This window comes from Pan troglodytes, chromosome 13 (genome assembly GCF_028858775.2).
Source record: "Pan troglodytes isolate AG18354 chromosome 13, NHGRI_mPanTro3-v2.0_pri, whole genome shotgun sequence".
Lineage (NCBI taxonomy): Eukaryota > Metazoa > Chordata > Mammalia > Primates > Hominidae > Pan > Pan troglodytes.
The window spans coordinates 34,161,351-34,186,139 of record NC_072411.2 but is presented as its reverse complement, the minus strand read 5'-3'; the positions used below and the strand labels follow the sequence as shown (position 1 = coordinate 34,186,139).

General features: G+C 37.9%; 1 long non-coding RNA gene across 1 annotated transcript in view; it reads right to left on the bottom strand.

Moving 5' to 3' along the window:
- Positions 1-24,068, bottom strand: part of ZNF285CP (zinc finger protein 285) — a 206,785-nt gene extending 182,717 nt beyond the window's left edge. Inside the window, exons 1-2 of the long non-coding RNA XR_008546591.2 lie at positions 23,531-24,068; positions 21,604-21,673 (exon numbers count right to left, since the gene is read on the bottom strand). This is a non-coding gene — a long non-coding RNA (zinc finger protein 285). The remainder of the gene's footprint in view (positions 1-21,603; positions 21,674-23,530) is intronic.
- Positions 24,069-24,789: the final 721 nt, after the last annotated feature.

Here is a 24,789-nt window from a genome sequence, read left to right as displayed (position 1 = left end):
ATTCTCAGAAACTTCTTTGTGATATTTGCATTCAAATCACGCAGTTGAACCTTTCTTTTGATAGTGTAGTTTTAAAAAACTCCTTTGTAGAATCTGTATGTGGACATTTGGAAAGCTTTGAGGCCTATGTTGGAAAAGGAAATATCTTCACATATAAGCTAGACAGAAGCATTCTCAGAAACTTTTTTGTGATGTGTGCATTCCACTCACAGAGTTGAACCTTTCTTTTGATGGAGCAGTATTGTAACACTCTTGTAGAATCTGCAAGTGAAAATTTGTAGTTCTTTGAGGCCAATCATGGAAAAGGAAATATCTTCACATAAAAAACAGACAGAAGCATTCTCAGAAACTTCTTTGTGATGTTTGCTTTCAACTCACAGGGTTGAACATACCTTTTCATAGAGCAGTTCTGAAACCCTCTTTTCGTAGAATCTGCAAGTGGATATTTGGATGGCTTTGAGGCCTTCTTTGGAAATGGGAATATCTTCACATATAAGCTAGACAGAAGAATTCTCAGAAACTTCTAGGTGAAGTGTGCATTTCACTCACAGATTTGAACATTTCTTTTGATAGAGCAGTTTTGTAACACTCTTTTTGTAGAATCTGCAAGTAGACATTTGGAGAGCATTGAGGCCTGTGGTGGAAAAGGAAATCTCTTCACTTAAAAACTAGACAGAAGCATTCTCAGAAACTTTTTTGTGATGTTCGCATTCAACTAACCGAGTTGAACATTCCTTTTCTAAGAGCAGTTATGAAACACTTTTTTCATAGAATCTGCAAGTGGATAATTGGACTGCTTTGAGGCCTTCATTGGAAATGGGAATATCTTCACATAAAAACCAGACAGAAGCATTCTCAGAAATTTCTTTGAGGTGTGTGCATTCAACTCATGGAATTGAACCTTTCTTTTGATAGAGCAGTTTTGAAACACCCTTTTGGTAAAATCTGCAAGTAGTCATTTGGAGATCTTTGTGGCCTACGGTGGAAAAGGGGTTATCTTCACATAAAAACTACACAGAAGCATTCTCAGAAACATTTTTGTGATGTCTGCATTCAACTCACAGAACTGAACTTTTCTTTTGATAGAGCACTTTTGAAACACTCTTTTTGTAGAATCTGCAAGTGGATAATTGGAAATCTTTGAGGCCTGTTGTGGAAAAGGTAATATCTCCACATAAAAACGAGACAGAAGCATTCTCAGAAACTTCTTTGAGATGTTTGCATTTACCTCACAGAGTTGAAGGTAACTTTTCATAGAGCAGTTTTGAAACACTCTCTTCGTAGAATCTGCAAGTGGATATTTAGACTGTTTGAGTCCTTTGTTGGAAACGAGAATATCTTCACATAAAAACTACACAGAAGCATTCTCAGAAACTACTTTGCGATGAGTACATTCAACTGACGTAGTTGAACTTTTCTTCTGATAGAGCAGTTTTGAAACACACTTTTTATAGTACCTGCATGTGTACATTTGGTGAGCTTTGAAGCATACGGTGGAAAAGGAAATATCTTCACATAAAAACTAGACAGAAGCATTCTTACAAACTTCTTTGTTATGTGTGCATTCAACTCACAGATTAGAAACTTTCTTTTGATAGAGCAGTTTTGAAACACTCTTTTTGTAGAATCTGCAATTGAATATTTGAAGGGCTTTGAGGCCTATGGTGGAAAAGGAAATATCTTCAAATAAAAATCAGACAGAAGCATTCTCACAAACTTCTTTGTGAAGCTTCCATTCAATTCACAGAGTTGAATGGAACTTTTCATAGAGCAGCTTTGAAATACTCTTTTTGTAGAATCTGCAGGTTGATATTTGGACTTCTTTGAGGCCTTCGTTGGAAACGGGAGTATCTTCACACAAAATCTAGACAGAAGCATTCTCAGAAATTTCTTTGTGATGAGTACATTCATCTGACAGAGTTGAACCTTTCTTTTGATAGAGCAGTTTTGAAACACTCTTTTTGTAGAATCTGCAAGTGTACATTTGGTGAGCTTTGAGGCATACGGTGGAAAAGGAAACACCTTCACATAAAAATCAGACAGAAGCATTCTCACAAATTTCTTTGTGATGTTTGCATTCAACTCACTGAGTTGAACATAGCTTTTCATGCAGCAGTTTTGAAACACTCTTTTCGTAGAATCTGCAAGTGGATATTTGGACTGCTTTGAGGCCTTCTCTGGAAATGGGAATATCTTCATATAGTATCTAGACAAAAGCATTCTCAGAATCTTTTTTGTGATGTGTCCATTCAACTCACAGAGTTGAACCTTTCTTTTGATAGAGCAGTTTTCAAACACTCTTTTTGTAGAATCTGGAAGTGGACATTTGGGGAAATTTGATTTCTATGGTTGAAAAGATATATCTTCCCATAAAAACCAGACAGAAGCATTCTCAGAAACTACTTTGTGATGTTTGCATTCAACTCACAGAGTTGAACATACCTGTTCATATAGGAGTTCTGAAACACTTTTTTCATAGAATCTGAATGTAGATAATTGGACTGCTTTGAGGCCTTCATTGGAAACGGGAATATCTTCACATAAAATGTAGACAGAAGCATTCTCAGAAACTTCTTTCTTATGTGCGCTTTCAACTTACAGAGTTGAACCTTTCTTTTGATGGAACATTTTTGAAACGGTGTTTTGGTAAAATCTCCAATTGGACATTTGGAGAGCTTTGAAGTATACGGCGGAAAAGGAAGTAACTTCACATAAAAACTAGACAGAAGCATTCTCAGAAACTTCTTTGTTATCTGTGCATTCAACTCACTGAGTTGAACCTTTCTTTTGATAGAGCAGTTTCAAACACTCTTTTGGTATAATCTGCAAGTGAACATTTGTAGTGCTATGAGGCCGATGGTGGAAAAAGAAATATCTTCACATAAAAACCACAGAGAAGCTTTCTCTGAAACTTCTTTGTGATGTTTGCATTCAACTCACAGAGTTGAACATAACTTTTCATGGAGCAGTTTTGAAACACTCTTTTCGTAGAATCTGCAAGTGGATATTTGGAATGCTTTGAGACCTTCATTGGAAACGGGAATATCTTCACATAAAAACTAGACAGAAGCATTCTCAGAAACTACTTTGTGATGTGTGCATTCAGCTAACAGAGTTGAACCTTTCTTTTCATAGAGCAGTTTTGAAACACTCTTTTTTTAGAATCTGAAAGTGGATATTTGGAAAGATTTGAGGCCTACGGTGTAAAAGGAAATATCTTCACATAAAAACCAGACAGAAGCATTCTCAGAAATTTCTTTCAGGTGTGTGCATTCAACTCACGGAGTTGAATCTTTCTTTTTATAGGGCAGTTTTGAAACACTGTTTTGGTAAAATCTGCCAGTGAACAATTGGAGATCTTTGGGGCCTACGGTGGAAAAGATGTTACCTTCCCATATAAACTCCACAGAAGTATTCTCAGAAACTTCTTTGTCATGTGTGCATTCAACTCACAGAATTGAACTTTTCTTTTGATAGAGCAGTTTTGAAACACTCTTTTTGTAAAATCTGCAAGTGGATATTTGGAAATCTTTGAGGTCTATTCTGGAAAAGGAAATATCTCCACACAAAAACCAGACAGAAGCATTCTCAGAAACTTCTTTGTAATGTTTACATTCACCTCACAGAGTTGAAAGTAACTTTTCATAGAGCAGTTTTGAAACACTCTTTTCATAGAATCTGCATGTGGATATTTAGAGGACTTTGAGGCCTTCTTTGGAAACGGGAATTTCTTCACATAAAAGCTAGACAGAAGCATTCTCAGAAACTTCTTTGTGATGTGTGAATTCAACTCACAGAGTTGAACCTTTCTTTGCATAGAGAAGTTTTGAAACACTCTTTTGGTAAAATCTGCAAGTCGACATTTGGAGATCTTTGAGGCCTACGGTGGAAAAGGAAATATCTTCACATAAAAACTAGACAGAAGCATTCTTGGAAACTTCCTTGTGATGTGTATATTCAACTCAAAGAGTTGAACCATTCTTTTGATAGAGCGGTTTTGAAACACTCCTTTCATAGAATCTGCAAGTGGACATTTGGAAAGCTTTGAGGCCTATGGTGGTAAAGGAAATACCTTCACATAATAATCAGACAGAAGCCTTCTCAGAAACTTCTTGGTGATGTGTGTATTCAACTCACAGATTTGAACAAAACTTTTCATAGAGCAGTTTTGAAACACTCTTTTCCTAGAATCTGCAAGTGGATATTTAGACTGCTTTGATGCCTTCGTTGGAATCGGGAGTATCTTCACATAAAATCTACACAGAAGCATTCTCAGAAACTTCTTTTTGATGTTTGCATTCAACTCACAGAGTTGAACTTTTCTTTTGAAAGAGCAGTTTTGAAACACTGCTTTGTAGAATCTGAAAGTGGACATTTGAACAGCTTTGAAGCGTATGGTGGAAAAGGAAATATCTTCACATAAAAATCAGACAGAAGAATTCTCAGAAACTTCTATGTGATGTTTAATTTCAACTCACGGAGTGGAACATACCTTTTCTTAGACCAGTTTTGAAGCACTCTTCGTAGAATCTGCCAGTGGATATTTGGACTGCTTTGAAGCTTTCTTTGGAAACGGGAATATCTTCACACAAATAATAGACAGAAGCATTCTCAGAAACTTCCTGGTGATGTGTGCTTTCAACCCACATATTTGAACATACCTGTTCATAGAGTAGATTAGAAAAACTTTTTTTGTAGAATCTGCAAGTGGACATACAGAGAGATTTGAGGCCTGTGGTGTAAAAAGAAATATCTTCACATATGAGTGAGACAGAAGCATTCTCAGAAGCTTCTTGGTGATGTTTGCATTCAACTCACAGAGTTGAACATGTCTTTTCTAAGAGCCGTTTTGAAATACGCTTTTCGTAGAATCTGCAAGTGCATATTTGGACTCCTTTGAGGCCTTCGTTGGAAACGGGAATATTTTCATATAAAAACTACACAGAAGCATTCTCAGAATCTTCTTTGTGATGTGTGCATTCAACTCACAGAGTTGAACCTTTCTTTTGATTGAGCAGTTTTGTAACACTCTTTTTTAGCATCTGCTAGTGGACACTTGAAAAGCTTTGAGGCCTATGGTGGAAAAGGAAATATCTTCACATAAAAACGAGACAGAAGAATTCTCAGAAACTTCTTTGTGATGTTTGCATTCAACTCACAGAGTTGAACCTAAATTTTCATACAGCAGTTTTGAAACACTCTTTTCGTAGAATCTGCAATTGGATAATTGGACTGCTTTCAGACTTTTGTTAGAAAGGGGAATACATTCACATAAAATCTAGACAGAAGCATTCTCAGAAACTTCCTTGTCATGTGTGCATTCAACTCACAGAGTTGAACCTTTCTTTTGATAGAGCAGTTTTGAAACACTCCTTTTGTAGAATCTGCAAGTGGACATTTGGAAAGCTTTGAGGCCAATGGTGAAACAGGAAATATCTTCACATAAAAACCAGACAGAAGCATTCTCAGAAACTTATTTGTGATGTCTGCATTCAACTCACAGAGTTGAACGTAACTATTCAAAGAGCAGTTTTGAAACACTCTTTTCGTAGAATCTGCAAGTGGATATTTAGGCTGCTTTGAGGCCTTCGTTGGAAACGGGAATATCTTCACATAAAACTAGACAGAAGCATTCTCAGAAACTTCTTTGTGATGTGTGCATTCAACTCACAGAATTGGACCTTTCTTTTGATAGAGCAGTTTTGTAACATTCTTTTTGTAGAATCTGCAAGTGAATGTTTTAGTGCTTTGAGGTCTATGTTGGAAAAGGAAATATCTTCACATAAAAACCAGTCAGAAGCATTCTAGGAAATTTCTTTGTGATGTTTGAATTCACCTCACAGAGTTGAACATACATATTGATAGAGCAGTTCTGAAGCACTCTTTCGTAGAATCTGTAAGTGGATATTTGGACTGCTTCGAGGCCTTCGTTGAAAACGGGAATATCTTCACATATAAGCTAGACAGAACCATTCTCAGAAACTTCTTCATGATGTGTACATTAAACTCACAGAGCTGAACCTTTCTTTTGATAGTGGAGTTTTGAAACACTCTTTTTGTAGAATCTGCAATGTACATTTTGAGAGCTCTGAGGCCTATGGTGGAAAAGGAAATATCTTCACATACAAGCAGACAGAAGCATTCTCACAAACTCCTTTGTGATGTTTGCATTCAACTCACAGAGTAGAACGTACCTTTTTATACAGCAGTTTTGAAACCCTCTTTTCGTAGAATCTGCAAGTGGATATTTGGACTGCTATGAAACCTTCATTGGAAACGGAAATGTCTTCACATAAAATGTTGACAGAAGCATTATCAGAAACTTCTTTGGATGTGTGCGTTCAACTCACAGAGTTGAACATTTCTTTTGATAGGGCAGTTTGGGAACCCTCTTTTTGTAGAATCTGGAAGTGTACATTTGTAGAACTTTGAGGCCTATGGTGGAAAAGGAAATATCTTCACATAAAAACCAGACAGACGCATTCTCAGAAACTACTTTGTGATGTTTGCATTCAACTCACTGAGTTGAACATACCTGTTTAGAGGAGTTCTGAAACACTCTTTTCTTAGAATCTGCAAGTGGTTATTTGGACTGCTTTGAGGCCTTCATTGGAAACGGGAATATCTTCACATAAAATCTAGACAGAAGCATTATCAGAAACTTCTTTGTGATTTGTGCATTCAACGCACAGATTTGAACCTTTCCTTTGATAGAGAAGTTTTGAAACAACCTTTCGGTAAATTCTGCTATTGGACATTTGGAGAGCTTTGAAGCCTATGGTGGAAAAGGAAATATCATCACATAAATACTACACAGAAGCATTCTCAGAAACTTCTTTGTGATGTTTGCATTTCATTCACAGAGTTGAACCTTTCTTTTGTTAGAGCAGTTTTGAAACACTCTTTTTGTAGAATCTGCAACTGGACGTTTGGAAAGCATGGAGGCCTATTGTGGAAAAGGAAATATCTTCACATAAAAACAAGACAGAAGCATTCTTAGAAACTTCTTTGTGATGTTAGCGATCAACTCACAGAGTTGAAGGTAACTTTTCATAGAGCAGTTTTGAAACACTCTTTTTGTTGAATCTGTAAGTGGATATTTAGACTACTTGGAGGCCTTCGTTGGAAATGGGAATATCTTCACATAAAAACTAGACAAAGGTGTTCTCAGAGACTTCCTTATGATGTTTGCTTTCAACTCACAGAGTTGAACATTCATTTTCTTAGAGCAGTTTTGAAACACAATTATCGTAGAATCTGCAACTGGATATTTGGACTGCTTTGAGGCCTTCATTGGAAATGGGAATAACTTCACATGTAAGCTAGACAGAAGCATTCTCAGAACTGTCTTTGTGATATGTGCATTCAACTCACAGAGTTGAACCTTTCTTTTGATATAGCAGTTTTGAAACACTCTTTTTGTAGAATCTGCAAGTGGACATTTGGAAAGCTTTGAGGCCGATGGTGGAAAAGGAAATATCTTCACATAAAAACAAGACAGAAGCATTCTCAGAAACTTTTTTGTGATGGCTGCATTCAACTCACAGAGTTGAACATACCTATTTATACAGCAGTTTTGAAACACTCTTTTAGTAGAATCTAAAAGTGCATATTTAGACTGCTTTGAGGCCTTCGTTGGAAAAGGGAATATTTTCACATAAACCTAGACAGAAGCATTCTCAGAAACTTCTTTGTGATGTTTGCATTCAACTCACAGAGTTGAACATACCTATTTATACAGCAGTTTTGAAACACTCTTTTCGTAGAATCTGCAAGTGGATATTTGGACTGCTATGAGGCTTTCGTTGGAAACAGGAATATGTTCACATAAAATCTAGACAGAAGCATTCTCAGAAACTTCTTTGGATGTGTGCATTCAACTCACAGAGTTGAACCTTTGTTTTGATACAGCAGTTTTGGAACACTCTTTTTGTAGGATCTGGAAGTGGACATTTGAAGAGTTTTGAGGCCTATGTTGGAAAAGGAAATATATTCACATAAAAACCAGACAGAAGCATTCTCAGAAACTACTTTGTGATGTTTGCATTCTACTCGCAGAGTTGAACATACCTGTTCATAGAGGAGTTCTGAAACACTCTTTTCTTAGAATCTGCAAGTGGTTATTTGGACTGCTTTGAGGCCTTCGTTGGAAACGGGAATATCTTCAAATAAAATCTAGATAGAAGCATTCTCAGAAACTTCTTTGTGATGTGTGCATTCAACTCACAGAGTTGAACCTTTCTTTTGATAGAGCAGTTTTGTAACACTCTTTGTTGTAGAATCTGCAAGTGAACATTTTAGTGCTTTGAGGCCTATGTTGGAAAAGGAAATATCTTCACATAAAAAACAGTCAGAAGCATTCTCAGAAATTTCTTTGTGACGTTTGAACTCAACTCACAGAGTTGAACATATACATTGATAGAGAAGTTCTGAAGCACTCTTTTCATAGAATCTGCAAGTAGATATTTGGACTGCTTCGAGGCCTTCGTTGGAAACGGGTATATCTTCACATATAAGCTAGACAGAACCATTCTCAAAAACTTCTTTGCGATGTGAACATTAAACTCACAGAGCTGAACCTTTCTTTTGATAGAGCACTTTTGAAACACTCTTTTTGTGGAATCTGCAATGCACATTTGGAGAGCTCTGAGGACTATGGTGGAAAAGGAAATATCTTCACATACAAACAGACAGAAGCATCTCACAAACTCCTTTGTGGTGTTTGCATTCAACTCACAGAGTTGAACATATCTTTTTATACAGCAGTTTTGAAACCCTCTTTTTGTAGGATCTGCAAGTGGGTATTTCGACTGCTATGAGGCCTTCATTGGAAACGGGAATATGTTCACATAAAATCTAGACAGAAGCATTCTCAAAAACTTCTTTTGATGTGTGCATTCAACTCACAGAGTTGAACCTTTTGATAGAGCAGTTTTGGAACACTCTTTTTGTAGAATCTGGAAGTGGACATTTGTAGAGCTATGAGGCCTATGGTGGAAAAGGAAATATCTTCACATAAAAACAAGACAGAAGCATTCTCAGAAACTACTTTGTTATGTTTGCATTCTACTCACAGAGTTGAACATACCTGTTCATAGAGGAATTCTGAAACACTCCTTTCTTAGAATCTGCAAGTGGTTATTTGGACTGCTTTGAGGCATTCATTGGAAACGGGAATATCTTCACATAAAATCTAGACAGTAGCATTCTCAGAAACTTCTGTGTGATGTGTGCATTCAACGCACAGAGTTGAAACTTTCTTTTGATAGAGCAGTTTTGAAACACCCTTTTCCTAAAGTCTATGAGGGGACATTTGGAGAGCTTTGAAAACTACGGTGGAAAAGGAAATATCTTCGCTTAAATACTAGACAGAAGCATTCTCGGAAACTTCTTTGGGATGAGTGCATTTCACTCACAGAGTTGAACCTTTCTTTTGTTAGAGCAGATTCGAAACACTCTTTTTGTAGAATCTGCAAGTGGACGTTTGGAAAGCTGTGAGGCCTATTGTGGAAAAGGAAATATCTTCACATAAAAACAAGACAGAAGCATTCTCAGAAACTTCTTTCTGATGTTTGCATTCAACTCACAGAGTTGAACGTAACTTTTCATAGAGCAGTTTTGAAACACTCTTTTCTTAGAATCTACAAGTGGATATTTAGACTGTTAGAAGCCTTCGTTGGAAACGGGAATATCTTCACATAAAAACTAGACAGTAGTATTCTCAGAAACATATTTCTGATGTTTGCTTTCAACTCACAGATTTGGACATTCATTTTCTTAGAGCACTTTCAAAACACCCTTTTCGTAGAATCTGCAAATTGATATTTGGTCTGCTTTGAGGCCTTCGTTGGAAATGGGAATATCTTCATAGATAAGCTAGACAGCAGCATTCTCAGAAACTTCTTTGTGATTTGTACATTCAACTCAGAGAGTTGAAGCTTTCTTTTGATAGAGTGGTTTTGAAACATTCTTTTTGTAGAATCTGCAAGTGGACATTTTGAGAGCTTTAGGCCTGTGGTGGAAAAGGAAATATCTTCTTCACATAAAAACTAGACGGAAGCATTCTCAGAAACTTCTTTGTGAGGTGTGAATTCAACTCACAGAGTTGAACACTTCTTTTGATAAAGCAGATTTCCAGCTCTCTTTTGGTAAAATCTACAAGTGGACATTTGGAGAACTTTGAAGTTTACGGTGGAATGGGAAATATCTTCACATAAAAACTAGACAGAAGCGTTCTGAGAAACTTCTTTGTGATGTGTGCATTCCACTAGCAAAGTTAAACCTTTCTTTTGATAGAGCAGTTTTGAAACACTCTTTTTATAGAATCTGCAACTGGATATTTGGAAAGATTTGAGGTCAATGGTGGAAAAGGAAATATCTTCACATAAAAACCAGATAGAAGCATTCTCAGAAACTTCTTCGTATTGTTTGCATTCAACTCACAGAGTTGAATATTTCTTTCCATAGAGCAGTTTTGAAACACTCTTTTTGCAGAATCTGCAAGTGAACACTTTCAGTGCTTTGAGGTGTATGGTGAAAAAGGAAATATCTTCACATAAAAACCAGACAGAAGCATTCTCAGAAACTTCTTTCTGATGTTTGCATTCAATTCAGAGTTGAACATACCTGTTCCTAGCTTGCATTCAACACACAGAGTTGAACTTTTCTTTTGATAGAGCGGTTTTCAAACAATCTTTTTGTAGAATCTACAAGTGGACATTTGGAGAGATTTGAGGCCTGTGGAGGAAAAGGAAATATCTCCACATAAAAACTAGACAGACGCATTCTCAGAAAATTCCTTGTGATGTTTGCATTCAAATCACAGAGTTAAATATACATGTTCACAGAGTAGTTCTGAAACACTCTTTGCATAGAATCTGCAAGTGGATATTTGGACTGCTTGGAGGCCTTCATTGGAAACGGGAATACTTTCACATATAAGCTATACAGAAGCATTCTCAGAAACTCCTTGGGGATGTGTGCATTCAACTCACAGAGTTGAACCTTTCCTATGATAGAGCAGTTTTGAAACATTCTTTTTGTAGAATCTGCAAGTGGACATTTGGAGAGCTTTGAGGCCTGTGGTGGAAAAGAAAATATCTTCACATAAAAACTAGACAGAAACATTCTCAGAAACTTCTTCATGATGTTTGCATTCAACCCACTGAGTTGAACATACCTTTTCTTAGAGCAGTTTTGAAACACTCTTTTCGTAGAATCTGCAGGTGGATGTTTGGACTGCATTGAGGTCTTCGTTTGAAAAGGGAATATCTTCAAATATAAGCTGGACAGAAATATTCTCAGAAACTTCTTTGTGATGTGTGCATTCAACCCACAGAATGGAACCTTTCTTTTGATAGAGCAGTTTTGAAACACTCTTTTTGTAGAATCTGGAAGTGGACACTAGGAGAACTTTGACGCCTATGGTGGAAAAGGAAATATCTTCACATAAAAACCAGACTAAAGCACTCTCGGAAACTACTTAGTGATGTTTGCATTCAACTTATAGAGTTGAACATACCTGTTCATAGAGAAGTTCTGAAACACTCTTTTCGTAGAATCTGCAGGTGGATATTTGGACTCCCTGGAGGCCTTCATTGGAAACGGGAATATCTTCACATAAAAACTAGACAGAAGCATTCTCAGAAACTTCTTTGTGATGTGTGTATTCAACTCACAGAATTGAACCTTTCTTTTGACTGAGCAGTTTTGAAACACTCATTTGGTAAATTTGAAAGCTGACATTTGGAGAACTTTGAGACGTATGGTGGAAAAGGAAATATCTTCACATAAAAACTCAACAGAAGCATTCTCAGAAACTTCTTTGTGATGGTGAATTCAACACACACAGTTGAACCTTTCTTTTGATAGAGTAGTTTTGAAACACTTTTTGTAGAATCTGCAAGTGGACATTTGGAAAGCTTGGAGTACTATGGTGGAAAAGGAAATATCTTCACATAAAAACCGGACAGAAGCATTCTCAGAAATTTCTTTGTGATGTTTGCTTTCAACTCACAGAGTTGAACATACCTTTTCTTAGAGCAGTTTTGAAACACTCTTTGCATAGAAACTGCAAGTTGATATTTGGACTGCTTTGAGGCCTTCATTGGAAACGAGTATAGCTTCACATAAAAACTAGACAGAAGAATTCTCAGAAACTTCTTTTTGATGTGTGTATTCTTCTCACAGAGTTGAACATACCTTTTTTTTTTCTTTTTTTTAATTATACTTTAAGTTCTAGGGTACATGTGCACATTGTGCAGGTTAGTTACATATGTATACATGTGCCATGCCGGTGCGCTGCACCCACTAACTCATCATCTAGCATTAGGTATATCTCACAATGCTATCCCTCCCACCTCCCCCCACCCCACAACAGTCCCCAGAATGTGATATTCCCCTTCCTGTGTCCATGTGATCTCATTGTTCAATTCCCACCTGTGAGTGAGAATATGCGGTGCTTGGTTTTTTGTTCTTGTGATAGTTTACTGAGAATGATTATTTCCAATTTCATCCATGTCCCTACAAAGGACATGAACTCATCATTTTTTATGGCTGCATAGTATTCCATGGTGTATATGTGCCACAGTTTCTTAATCCAGTCTATCATTGTTGGACATTTGGGTTGGTTCCAAGTCTTTGCTATTGTGAATAATGCCACAATAAACATACATGTGCATATGTCTTCATAGCAGCATGATTTATAGTCCTTTGGGTATATACCCAGTAACAGGATGGCTGGGTCAAATGGTATTTCCAGTTCTAGATCCCTGAGGAATTGCCACATTGACTTCCACAAAGGTTGAACTAGTTTACAGTCCCACCAACAGGGTAAAAGTGTTCTTATTTCTCCACATCCTCTCCAGCACCTGTTGTTTCCTGACTTTCTAATGATTGCCATTCTAACTGGTGTGAGATGCTATCTCATTGTGGTTTTGATTTGCATTTCTCTGATGGCCAGTGATGATGAGCATTTTTTCATGTGTCTTTTGGCTGCATAAATGTCTTCTTTTGAGAAGTGTCTGTTCATGTCCTTCACCCACTTTTTGATGGGGTTGTTTGTTTTTTCTTGTAAATTTGTTTGAGTTCTTTGTAGATTCTGGATATTAGCCCTTTGTCAGATGAGTAGGTTGTGAAAATTTTCTCCCATTTTGTAGGTTGCCTGTTCACTCTGATGGTAGTTTCTTTTGCTGTGCAGAAGCTCTTTAGTTTAATTAGATCCCATCTGTCAATTTTGGCTTTTGTTGCCATTGCTTTTGGTGTTTTAGACATGAAGTCCTTGCCCATGCCTATGTCCTGAATGGTAATGCCTAGGTTTTCTTCTAGGGTTTTTATGGGTTTTTTTTTTATGGAGTCTCGCTCTGTTGCCCAGGCTGGAGTGCAGTGACGTGATCTTGGCTCACTGCGACCTCCGCCTCCTGGGTTCAAACAATTCTCTGCCTCAGCTTCCCGAGTAGCTGGTTACAAGAGCCTGCCACCACGCCCGAATAATTTTTTTTTGTATTTTTAGTAGAGACGGGGTTTCACCACATTGGCCAGGCTGGTCTTGAACTCCTGACCTCGTGATCCACCCGCCTCTGCCTCCCAAAGTGCTAGGATTACAGGTGTGAGCCACCGCACCCAGCCAGTAATCTTATCTACGATTTTAGATTGAAAGTAAAATGAGCAGAATCTATGTCTATGTATACTAATTTCCAATTTGCCAATAGAAATGTTAGACTCTAGCAACAATTATTTTAGCAGTTGTTATAAAAGTTTATATCTTAATGTTAAAAAATATCCTCAAACCTCCTCCTAAATTGTACTTTAACTAGAGTAGAAATGAGTCAATCATTAACTGGATATGACATATTAAGGAATTCTTGTTAATTTTACAAGGTCTGATAATGACATAGTATAACGTATAAAAGTAAAGAACAAAACAGGTGATGAGAGAAAGACATACCACGTTAAGAAATGTACATTTATGTGCTTATGGGTAAAATGATGTAATATCTGTGATTTTACTTAAAATTTTCTAGGAAAAATTGTGTGTGGGAGTGTGTATGAAATGAAACAAGATTGGCAAAATATTGATAATTAATGCTGGGGCCTGGGCACATGGGGGACTCATTATATTCTTCTATGTATGGATTAGTTTGGATATTTCCATAATAAAAAGGTTTTAATGATTGAGTTAATTCCACTGCACAAAATTTTCTATTCAACTAAACATTTCATGCCTTTCTTAATCAATTTTAAAATACATAAAATTTTAGCTAAAATGAAGTTGGACCCTTATCTAACACCAAATACAAAAAGTAACTTAAAATAGACCAAAGACCTAAATGTAAGAGCTAAAGTTATAAAACTTTTAGAAGAAAATGGGAAAAGCTTCATGAAAATGAATTTGGCAATGATTTCTTATATAGAACATCAAAGGCACAGGCAACAAAAGAAAACACAGACAAACTGAACTTCATCAGAATTAAAAACTTTTGTGCATCAAGAACCACTGTCAACAGAGTAAAAGGTAACCCAGAGAATGGAGACAATATTTGTAAACTACATACATTATAAGGAATTAATAGCCAGACTATATAGAGAACTCCAAAAAGACAAATACCACAATTCAAAACTGGGCAAAGGATATACACGGACATTGCTCCAAAGATGATATACAAATGGTCAATAAGCACTCAAAAAGACGCTCAACATCACTAGTCACTAGGGAAATATAAATCAAAACCATAATGCAATGCCACTTCACACCCATTAAAATGCTATTATCAAAACAAACAAAAAACAGAAACCAAGAAAACCAGAAAAACAAATGTTGGGCAGGATGTGGAGAAACTGAAACCCTCTGCAATGCTGGTGGGAAAGTAAAATGGTGCATGTATTTAAGTGCCACTGAAGTGTACACGTAAAAATAGAAAAATTGGCAAATTCTATATTCTGCATATTTTACCTCCACACACACACAAAATCAATGGAGAAAAAGAAAATTAATCAAAATTAAAATTTCAGCTAAAGACGATTAGAAAGCAATAAAACTAATGACAATTTAGGTGACTGAGTTATAGCTACAATTGTTTTCAGTAAAGGAAATAATACTTTATTCAGAATCATTATGAACGGTGTTATGATTAGCAAGTCTTTCTTATAAATGTAATAGTTAATAATTTTAAATTAGTTTTATTTTGTATGTTCTATGCCACGTTCACCAAGTACACTTAATATTAAATAAAATCATTTAAATATAATATCTCATTAATATTTTGCAAACGAAGAAGAAATTTCTGGCAGAGAAGCTCCTCAAAATTTTCACCCTCTGTCCAAGTGGAGAAATGGTACAATAACATTACTTATAATATTGTCAACTGAAAAAGAAATTACTTTGAGCAGATGCCAGTATTTTTTCTCAATGAGATTTCAAAGAGTAACAAAGCTAAACACAGTATCATCAAGAATTAAATGTGAGCATTCTGCCTACTTTCTGCAAGTGGCCTACATTCAACCTTTGGAGGTATGCTTATATGTTTAACGACTAAAGTAACATAACATAATACTTAACGGTGCCACTCGGGGGTTTTAGCTGTGAAAAAGCAGTGGATCCTAAGAACAGTGGGCACTGAAGTTGCCTGTCTGTACGTCAGGTTACAGCTCAAGCTGTGTATATGCTGCAGACGCCCAAGCTGAATTTAAGAGAATCCGCTCTAAAACATTACTTGCTATTTAGACACATGCTTAAAGTTGTTTCCTTTTAAACCTTAGGCAGATGGTGAAATATTCCCGCTGTGTTGTCTCACAATGCATAACAAAGCTTTTCACATATTTTCACATAGTTGAGAATGTTTCCATATGTCTGGCATGCCTGTAATCCAGCACTTTGAGAGGTAGAAGCAGAAGAATCACTTAAGCCCAGGAGTTCAAAATCAGCCTAGGCAACAAAAGGAGACCCCCATCTCTACAAAAAAATTAAGAAATTACCTGGGTATGGTGGTACGAGCCTGTGGTCCCAGCTACTCGGGAGTCCGAGGTGAGAGGATTGCTTGAGCCTACAAGGTCGAGGGTGCACCGAGCCATGATCATGTCACTGCACTCTAGCCTGAGCAACAAAGCAACAGCCTGTCTCAAAAAAAAAAAAAAAAAAAAATGGCCCGATGCACCAGTGTCATGGCTGATAAGATACTCCCAGGGCACCCTCATTCTAGCATCAAGGCTGTGAGACAGCTCACCTCACCTTCTGACTAACCCAGTGCTTCTGTGCTAAGGACCCCCTTAAATCTCTACCTTCATTTTGTGCTTGGCACAAAGGAATGATATATCTTAGATTTGGAAATGGAATTTTCTTCCCAAATCTTACTGTAGTCTAAATACCCTTCACAGACCTTCTATGAACCCATAGCTTACTTAGCTTTAGTTCCTGGGTAAATCAAATCTGTGTCTTGCAAACTACGATGTTGTAAGTTCAATTGCTTCTGAATCTAGCAGAGCTCAGTGAAACTATTTGTTTACAGACATGCTCATTTTTATTAATGTCACACATGGTATTCTCCATGTGAAAGACAGAATTTCTTTCATCCTATTTACCAATCCCTTCAAATCCTTGTGAGGAACCAACAGAACAGCTTTAAGAAATTAAAAGGTTTTTTTCTTTCCCTTCACAAATAGGCACATGCTTATTTTTATGGCAAGTTTAGAAAATGCACAATGCAAAAGAGGTGGAAGGACAAAGAGAAAAAGATGCAGAAGGACTTCCTCTTCCAGCCAAGATAGACTTGCCCTCCCACCATGACCAATGAGAAAACTGAAACTGGATAGAATATTTGAGAGAACTGTTTTTGGGGATTGGAACACAGGCAGAACAGGACTGTGATATTTGAGAACAGGAAAACACAGGAGGCAAATCGAACACACACTTCTGTTTTCTGCCCAGTGGCAGTTTCTTGACCATGCAGAGAGAGTTAGAGACCTCCAAAAATGAGGCAATGTCACTGTCACAAAGCTGAGAGTCTTGCAGTGCTAACATGTTTGGAGTTTATAGAATAAGGTACTGGAGAAGAGGGAACTACATACAGGTGAGGCCTAAAAGAGTATGCAAAAGTTCTCTGCAGGTCTGGGGCCAAGGGCTGGGGGGAGGGCATACAGTAGGCAGGCTCCACAAGGCCCATGCAGAGTGGCTGGCACTTCTGAGGGCTGACTGGAGATGCCAGAGATCACACAAATTTGGGACATAGCAGAGTGGAGATAACTCACCAAATATACCTAGAACATGTGGCTGAGGCCCATGAGGATGAAACTTTCCTAGAGTAAGAGTCACTGTCTAAGTCTACAGGCAAAAACCTAATAAATAAGCACAAACTAACAAAGGCCCAGGCTTGACAGGAGCAAAAGGGTGGTCAAATAATTTAACTAGGCATCAAGACATTTAACAGAAATAAAGGTTAAAATGTTATGAAAATGAAAGACTACATTTATAAGGAAGACTTAACAATCCTAAATGTGTACACATGACAGCTTCAAAATACTTTAAGCAAAAACTGCTCAAGTAGACAGATCTAGAATTACAGCTGGAGATTTTAACATAACTCTCAATACATTGTAGGATGAGTGAAAAATCAGTAAGGAAACGAAGATGTGCATACTCACAAGCTCCACCAGTTGATCTAACTGACATCTAAAGAACACTGAACTACCGGGTGCCACGGCTCATGCCCGTAATCCCAGCACTTTGGGAGGCCGAGGCGGGCGAATCGCCTGAGGTCAGGAGTTTGAGACCAGCTTGGCCAGCATGGTGAAATCCTGCCTCTATTAAAAATATTTTTAAAAAATAGCCAGGCATGGTGTCAGGTGCCTGTAATTCCAGCTCCTCTGGAAGCTGAGGCAGGAGAATCACTTGAACCTGGGAGGCGGAGGCTGCAGTGAGCCAAGATCACGCCACTGCACTCCAGCCTGCTGGGCAACAGAGCGAGACTTCATCTCCAAAAAAAAAAAAACAAAAAACAAAAAAACCCTGAACCAACATCTGCAGAATACACATCCTTTTCTAGTGCACATGGAAATTCACTAAGAAAGTGTGTTCTCCAACTATACTATAAATGAATTAGAAATCAGCAACAATATCATACCTATAATATCTCTATGTAGTAGAACTTAAAAACAATACACTTTTAAATAACTCAAGTGTCCATGAACAGAAAAATCACAAGGAAAACTAGATGATATTTTGAATGGAATGAAAATGAAAACAAAATGTGTTGACTATAACTAAAACTAACATGGAATGAGGAGATCTAACTCCCTCCTTAAGAAGCAATAAAACAAGAGCAAAGTAAACTGAAAATAAGTTAAAGGGAGAAAAAAAAAGACTGAAAACAAATGAAATAAAACATGAAAAAAAGAGAAAATAAGTAATGCTGAAACAAGCTTGTCCAACCTGAGGGTTGCATGTGGCCCAGGCCAGCTTTGAATGCAGCCCAACACAAATTCATAAACTTTCTTGAAACATTGTGAGACTTTTTTGCTTTTTTTCTTTTTTTTTTTTTAGCTCATCAGCTAATCATTAGTGTATTCTATGTGTGGCCCAAGACAATTTTCCTTCCATTGTGGCCCAGGGAAGCTAAAAGATTGAATACCCCTGTATGAAAAGATCATTAATGATCTAAAATAAATGATCTTATAAAAAATTGATAAACCTCCAGCTAGACTGACTGATCCAGGAAAAAATGGAAAAAACAAAAATTACCAATATGAAGAGACTGCAATACAGATTAGATTCTACAGACTTTAAAAGGATATTAAAGGAATATTCTGAACAATTTTATGCCAATAAATCCAACAACTTGGATGAAATGAAATTTTCCTAAAAGACACAAATTACCAAAACTGACAACAGAAAAATCTGAAAATATCTCTTAAAAAAATCTTAATTTTCCCACAAAAAACTAAAACCAAACCAAACAAAACCCTCTAGGTTCAGATGACTTCACTGGTAAATCCTATCAAACATGTAAAGAAGAAATCATACCGATCTTACACAGCTATTTCCAAAAACAGGGAAGGAGACAGCACTTCCCATCTAATTTTATGACACCCAATATCACCTTGACACCAAAATCAAATAAAGCCATTACAAGAAAAGGATACAAAAGTCCAATATCTCTCATCAACACCAATATAGAAATCTTAAAAAGAAGAAAAACGAACACCTAGAAATCAAATCTAGCAATATCCCAAAAGACAACACACCACAACCAAGTGGGGTTTATCTCAGGGATGTAAAGTTAGTTTAAAAGTTGAAAATGAAACCAATGTTATTCATTGGCAGAATGAAGAAAGTTGTATAATCATCTCAACAGATACAGAAAGAGGCACTGGACAGCATTAAACATCGTTATGATAAAAACTCCCAAGAAACAAAGTTTAAAAGGAATGTCCTCATTTTGATAAAGGTTTTCTCTGCAGATCCTTCAGACGTCATACCATATGGTGGACTACTAAAAGCTTTCTGCCTAAGATTGGAAACAATGCAATTATGCCCATTCTCGTGACTTCTGTTCAACACTATGGAAGTCCTGAACAGTATAATAAACCAATAAAAAGCAAGACAAGACATAACGATTAGAAAGAAAGAAGTAAAACGATAGTCACAGGAAACATAATTGCAAATTTCTTAGTTTTCTATATAAACAAATCATTAGAAGTAATAAGTGAAACAGACTTATCAGACTACAAAGTCACTATACAAAAATCAATTGTATATCTTCATACTGACAGCAAACAACTGGAAAATCAAATTCAAAAGTTCTACTGACAGTAATGTAAAATTATAAAATACTTAATAATAAATTTTTAAACAGGCATGCAAGACTGCTACATTGAAAATTATGAAATATTGAGGCCCAATATTAAGATGTTGATTCTCCCCTAAATTATCTGGACTCGATACTATTCTCCGAGAAAACCCACAGGCTTCACTGTAGAAATTAATAAACTAATAGTTAGTAAGTACAAAGTTGGTGGACACACACTACCTTATCTCAAGACTTCATGAAATTATAGCAATCAAGAGAAATATACCAAAAGAAAAACAGACAATCGCTAGAACAGAGTCCAGAAATAGACCAATACATAGAAAGTTAATTGATTTTTTATGAAGATACGAAACTGGATTAATGGAAAAAGGAAACACCAGTGGTGCTGGCACAAATGGCTATCAAGATGTTAAAAAAAAAAAATTAAATCTTGAAACCAAACTCACACACTGCCAAAAATTAATTTGAGATTAATGACAGATTTAATGTAAAAACTAAAACTATGATGCCTCTAAAAGACAATGTAGAATATTTTCCTGACTTTGGGGTAAGCAAAGATCTCTTAGATCAAAGAGATAAGGCAGTAACCATAAAAAAAAAAAACTAAGATTTATAAAAATTAAAAGCTTCTGACCATCCTGGCTAACATGGTGAAACCCTGTCACTACTAAAAACACAAAAAATTAGCTGGGCATTGTGGCAAGTGCCTGTAGTCCCAGCCACTTGGGAGGCTGAGGCAGGAGAATGGTGTGAACCTGGGAGGAGGAGCTTGCAGTGAACAGAGATCACGCCACTGCCCTCCAGCCTGGGCAACACGCCACTGCCCTCCAGCCTGGGTGACAGAGCGAGACTCCATCTCAAAAAAAAAAAAAGCTGTCCATCCAAAAACCACCATTAAGAAACTGAAAAGGTAAAACTCAGACTGGGAGAAAAGACTAATAACACCATCAACTCTTGGCAAGGATGTAACTGGAGAACTAATTCATTCTTGGTGGGAGGGTAAAATAGCACAACCACTTTACAAAATTTTTGGCAGTTTCTTATATAGTTAAACATTCACCTATCCTTTGACACAGCAATTCCATATGTACATATGGTAGATACCTTAGATATTCACCCTAATTTTAGAATTGTTGATTTGCCATTACAAAAGCAATGATTCTTCCAGAATATTAGCTTTATACCATTCCATATTTTATATATTTTTTAAGCTACCATAATTTATGAAGATTCAAAATGCAACTTACCAAGTTTTAAAGACAAAAAAAAAGTATGGAAACAGCTAAACGGAAAACAGGCTGGTTAAGTGTGTTTGGGTCGGTTTATTTCCAGTATCATTTACAGGCTACCCTGATATTGTATTTAAAATTTTCATTCGTTTCAGAGTTCACAAAATAATGATTTTTCCTGTGAAGATACTTCGTTTAAGAGACAACTGACTTCTACCACTAAAATGTATACATGTTCAAAGAAAATAACTTGTAAAATATATTTGGTTGAATAACATTTACATTAAGCCTTTAAAATTATGTATCAGAATCTCCGGCTATTAAGCAGTCTAATGGTGCCTACTAAGTCAGAGAGTTGTAATTCTTCTCTCCTGTGCTGTGTTCTGATAATGAAGTAAAGGCATCAGTAGCATTTACTGTGCTAAAGAATAAATGGAATTTACAACTGTAGGTAATATTTAAGCACTTTAAGACAAATATGAATACATCATAAATTTCTAACTAGGAAAATATTTTCAATGAGATCTCAAGAAATGTTAACTTTTTTCAGAATAAAGCACTGAAAACTGACTCACCAACATATCAAGCTGGGTTTCTTCATCTTCTTCTCTTTTTCTCTTCTTATCTTTGCTCTTTTTCTTCTTACTACAGGACATAATTTATATAGATGAGTTTACGTATATTGATTTGTGTGATAAATAAATATTGTAAGATTGAAACTTGGAAGTCTTTTAAGCTGTTTCATTTATAAATTATTGATTTAGGAAGACTTACATTGCTATGCTCTCTTAAATACAGTGCTGAGAATTTGCTTCAGGCTTTGTACATATTATGTTAAAGTTCAAAGCAGATTGTAGAGCCACACTTCCAGATTTTAAATCCTGATTCTGTCACTTCTTAGCTCTGCAATTTTTGGAAAAGGTACTGAATCTTTCTGTGAGTCACTTTCCCCACTTAAAAAGTTAGGATAATAACTTAACTCTTAAGGCTATTGTGAGGATTAAGAGGTAATATGTATCTTCACACATTGCTGGTGGAAATGTAAAATGATGCAGCATCTACAGGAAACAGTTTGGGGTTCCTCAAAAAGTTAAAGAGTTACCATATGACCCAGCAATTTTACTCCTAAGTATGTATACCCAAGGGAAATGAAAACATACACCCACAAAAATAGTTACATAAGAATATTCACACTAGCATTAGTCACGATAGTCAAAAAGGGGAAACAAACTAAATGTTCATCAACTGATGAATGGATGAACAAAATGTTACATCCATACAATGGAATACTACACAGCCATAAAAAGGAACAAGTGCTACAACAATGATGGACCTCAAGAATGTTATAAGTGAAAGAAGCCAGATACAAAAGGCCACGTGTTGCATGATTTCTTAGGAAATATTCAGAATAGGCAATTTCACATAGATAGCAGACTAGTGGTTGCCAAGGACTAGGAGAGGGGGAGGATGGGATGTGACTGCTTTAATGGGTAGGAAGAGATTTCCTTCTGAGATGACGAAAACGCTGAGCAACTAGACAGTGGTGAACCTCTTGAATATATACTAAAAACCACTGTACAAAAGGGTGAATTTTATAATTATGAATTACATCGTAATAAAAAATAAAAAACCAAGAGCGATTTGAAAAAAGTTAATGTGCAAAGTGCCTACAACAATTTCTTGGCACACTGAAAGTGCTATACAAGCATTAATTATGATTATTACGATAATCTTAAGACATTCTTGTCTGCATTTTCATCATAAAGTTTTCAGAAGATAACTCACCACTCCTCACAGGAAATTCACAGAGTAAAAATCTCACATTCATTCAGGATATACCTGCCACTTATTCTGGCATCTTCATGAGCCCAGACTCCTCGAGAGGGTTCTCAAGGGCAGTGGCTTCAGCTCACTCCTTGATACTTTCTTTCCATCTCGCCTAAAAATATCAAAACCTCTGTTTATCACGGAGACCAGGAGGAAATGCTCAATATTTGTATGTACAGTCAACCTCGGGCAAATCTGCCAGTTAAAAAAGAAGCGGGGATATGAGTACACAGGTATTTTTCTCCTAAAGAGTTAATAAATTACCACTACGACCTCCTCCTCACATTTGGCTCAATTTATTTACTGCATATATGTTCTCTCATTTAATCCTCACAGTCTTCTAAAGGTATAAAAACTGGTCTGAAAGTATAAATGTGTAAACGGAGGTTCAAAGATATTTGATCTCTTAATGAGTAAATGGAAGTTCAGACATATTAACCAATTTGCCACAAATTACAAAATTAGTAAATGACAGAGTGCAGGTTCCAGCACATATCCCTATCAAAGCCCATATACACCTCAACCACTGTGTGATTCATCCTGGTTTCATTCTACATATTAGCTTAGAAAAAATTAATCAATAACTTTTCCAGGAAGAGACAATGGAGAAAAGAATAATCCCTAATAAAGGAAGTTATCATCATGAACTACAAGATCAGACTAACGCAGACCCACCAGGCAGAGGCCTGGAGAGATGCCTCAGGGGACCCAAACTCGTGGGTACAGGGCCACGGGTCACCCGCCCGTCTATCCTGTTTCCAGGGTCGTCCGCGCGGGAGGCTGCCCCTCTCTGCACAGGCGCCAGGAACCGCGGTCCAGCCTCCATCCAGCCCGGACAGGGGCCAGGGCGAAGCCTGGGAGGCCACGAAGCCAGCTCTCCGCGCCACTACTTCCACCGGATTCGCGGGGGTGGAGTGCGTCCGAAAAGAACTGAAGAGGCTCCCGCCAGAGCTGCAGGACCCACCTCTTCGCCTTGGTTCCCTTGAACACGAGCTTGGTAGACTTCACATAAGAGTACTCGACTCGCAGAAGTCGGCTCCGGGAGACTTCTGCGCGGAGAGGCTGAAGCCGACTCAGGACGAGTATGTGACCTGGAGCAGCACCAGGGTGGGGAGGAACAGAACTGGAGGCGAAGTAAACACTCCCTGACAGCGTACGTCTGTCCAGAACTCGCCTTCGTCTTGACCCAAACGCTAAATGGCTGAGATTTCCACTTCCGGGTTTCTGCTGGGGAGCTACGGCTGCCGCAGAGGGCCGAAAGGGGCCGCACGCAGCTGCTCCCTCGTTCCCTCTCGAGGAGCCCCTGAGGATTCGCGCCTCCCCGAGGGGAGGAAAGCCCGCCAGAGGCGCCGGTGCTGGCGGTGGCGGGGCTGCCAGGCGCGCTGTGAAACGGCCTCCCGCTAAAGCTGCGGGCTGGCGACGGTCCCCGCGGGGGCGGGAAGCGGCTTAGGCTGTCCTCGTTGGCCTGCGGCGGCGCGGCTGGAAGCGCGGGCCACTCGTGCGGGGGTCACTCAGGGCTGTGCCTCGCGCGACTGTGTGTGCAGGAAACAAGCAGGAAATACCCTAAAATAGAATGAAGCACCATGTTGAGGGCCGCGGACGTCGCGAGTGCTGTGGGAATGTGGGCTGAGGTGGAGAGTTATGGTGGCGCGTGTTACAGGTTCAGGGGTCAGGAAGAAGGCTAATCGTGGAGGCGGCATCTGAGGAGGGTCTTGAACGCTGGGCAGGCTTTTGCCCGATAGAGATGGAGGAAGCTAGTCCTGTCTGATGGAGGAAACAGGGCGGAGGCATGGAGGGAGCCGTGCAGCGCTGGTGTGAGGAGCCGTGAGCAGGCCAGGCCTGTAAAGTAGAGTGATGGGAACCAGGATAGAGAAGGCAAGTCGGGGTCCTGTGGTCGCTGAAGAATTTGAATGAAATCAGTAAACAGGTGAGAG